At 58.0% G+C, this 2514-nt stretch overlaps 1 long non-coding RNA gene across 1 annotated transcript; it reads left to right on the top strand.

Annotated features, from left to right (window-relative positions):
* Positions 1 to 6: 6 nt before the first annotated feature.
* On the top strand, positions 7 to 1108 carry LOC120502653. The gene is made up of 2 exons (XR_005627560.1): positions 7 to 763; positions 851 to 1108. It is a non-coding gene; the product is annotated as an uncharacterized LOC120502653 (long non-coding RNA).
* Positions 1109 to 2514: the final 1406 nt, after the last annotated feature.

Here is a 2514-nt window from a genome sequence, read left to right as displayed (position 1 = left end):
CTGCTGCCACCAAGGAAATTCCTATACAAGTTAATAAATGTTCTGCTAATGTTGCTTTAAGCAGCAGCCTCTGGAATGGCTCTAGGGCAGAACTGGTTGGTATCTGATATGACAGCACAAAACTCTTCCCACAATCCTGATTTCCTGCCCTTTGCAGCATTTCCCTGATGGCGGTAAAGGTGCTTGTGCCGTGTCCCTTTCCAGGCAGGAAGGAGCCAGAGCAGCCGTGTTCCTCTGCAGTGCCAGCGCTGTCCCGCCGGCAGAGCGGCGTTTCCTGCAGGTGAGCGCTCACAGCCCAGAGTCCCGCTGGGGCTGAGCCCGGGGCTGCTGCTCGGAGCCCTGGGGACTCCTGCTCCCTGCCAGGAGCGGTCCCGGCGCTCCCTCGGTGTGTCCCAGCTGGAAGGCGGGGCGGGAGGAGGAGCCCCGGGCAGGGCCCGGCCCCTCTCTCCTCGGTGGCACCGGGAGGAGCTGTGCCCCGGGCTCTGCCCGCGGCAGGCAGCGTGCCAAGCGCGTCCCGGGACGGGCGCCGGGATGCCCGGGCAGCGCCGGGATGGACACGGATCCAGGGCTGCCCGCGGCTCTCGGCCAGGGGCTGCTCTGAACGGGCCCCGGAGATGCTGCAGCCCGGGCAGAGCCCGCTGACATCCCAAAACCAGCCGAGGAACAGCTGGCAGTGCCGGGAGTGCCGGCACGTGGGGGCTGCAGAGGAGCTCCGGCAGCAATTCCCGGTGCCCGCCCCCTGGAGCTGCCACACAGCCACCAGGTATGTCCCAGCCACCCCAGTCCCTTCCCTTCCAGCCTGGGGCCAGCCTCCATCAGCGGCCTTAAAGCCAAGGAATTTCCCTCACAGAAATTCCATCCCGAGCAGTGCCCTCGGAGATGCCTTAAAATGCAAGGTGGGCGTCAGATGAAGTTTTGTTTGGATGAAGTTTGGAGTTTTTCAGGGAGCCAGCTGGAACTGCAGAACGGATGGGAAGCTCCCACAGGTGGGTCCCACTGCAGGCGCCCTGGGGGCAGGGCTGTGCATCCCTTTCCTCAGGGAAAAGAGCTCCCAGAGGCGCTGCCGAGGCTCTGGAAGGAGCTCAGCTCTGCAGGGAGAGATGTCCTGCCCGGGCCCAGGGGCTGCCCCAGCACGGCCGGGAGCGCCCGGCACCGCCCTCTGCCGCTCCCAAACCTCCGCTGGAGCCAGCGCAGGGCGGGGAGTCCCCTGGATCCCAGGGAGCTCTGTCCAGTGCCCCCGGGACAGGGCTGGGGCTGGGGATGAGTGAACAGCAAAGGGTTAAAACCAGCAAATGCTGTGGAATATCAGCCTGTCCTTGTCCTGATCCCGCTGAGCTCCCTGGAACCTCTGCTGGCTCCTGGCACCGCTGCTGTTAAATATTCAATAGGCAGTGCTGTGTGGGAATATCCGTGCTGCATGAGGCACTGGGAGGTTATTCCAGCAGGAATTCAGCAGGGAATTCAGGGTTACAGCTCTAATTCATCTAAACAGCAAAGCTGAACCCCAAATCTGGGCAGCACACAGGGAACAATCTTTGTGCTGCCCTGGCAGCCAAAGCCCCAGGCTGGGAAATTTCAGCAGCCAAATGGATGGAATTAACTAAATCCCAGCATCCCCCGAAAGGACAATCCAAGTTCTAGGGTGCCAGTGCTTCTGCCCTGCTCTGGTGGGACAAATTCCCTGCACAGTTCCCAGCTGGGCGGGAACTGACAATAGGAGGGGCAGGAGAGTGGATGGGATCGGCTGCCCGGGAAGTGCCCGGAGATGAGGCTGCTGGAAATTCATCTGAAAACAGTTTTTGCCTGGAAGACAGGAACCAAAGCAGATCCCTCGTGGCCAGGCTGGTGGGCAGCAGCTGGATCTACTCTGGGGGAAAACACCCTACCCCTACCAGGAGCTCTGTTTTTCCTACCAGCTCCTGAGCAGTGTCAGGGCCACCATGAGGGAGTTCAAATCCAAATAAACCCTAAAGCCCACAGAGTGAATAATCCCAACAGAGAAATGCATTGTTGTCATAAAAAACTTAAAGATTTGTTCAAAAATGCTATGCCAAAACTGTAATGGGATTTCCAGGAACCTTCTTAATGCTCTTGGTTGCAGTCTTACAAATTTTTAGTCCCTCAATGGGCAACTTGTAGAATTTATCCTGGGATTTAGAGGTTGAGCAGGGCTGGCTTTGGATTGACCTTCACCTCTGGTCCCATTTTGTGCAAACACAACTTGGGCCAAGGTGGATGAACTCATTACCTCACCTTTTTCCTCAGAAATATCCCCTATTTATTTCTCTGTAGATGAACTCAAATTTTGTCCCAAACTGTCCACTCCTCACTTCCATTTACCTTCAAAGTGTCCATTCTGTTCCCCACAGGTGCCCTGGTGATGCCAGGGAGGCCCCTTTGCCCACAGTGCCTTTCTCCTGCCCCTCCCCAGCCTGAGGCTGCTCCTCTGCTCACTTCTCTGCCCTTGTCCCACACAGCAGGGCACCAAAGGGGAAAGGTTTCAGAAAACATTTC

Source organism: Passer montanus, unplaced genomic scaffold, assembly GCF_014805655.1.
Source record: "Passer montanus isolate IOZ18808 unplaced genomic scaffold, ASM1480565v1 scaffold2262, whole genome shotgun sequence".
Classification (NCBI taxonomy): domain Eukaryota; kingdom Metazoa; phylum Chordata; class Aves; order Passeriformes; family Passeridae; genus Passer; species Passer montanus.
The sequence above is the reverse complement of the archived record's forward strand: the minus strand, read 5'-3'. Positions and strand labels throughout refer to the sequence as shown.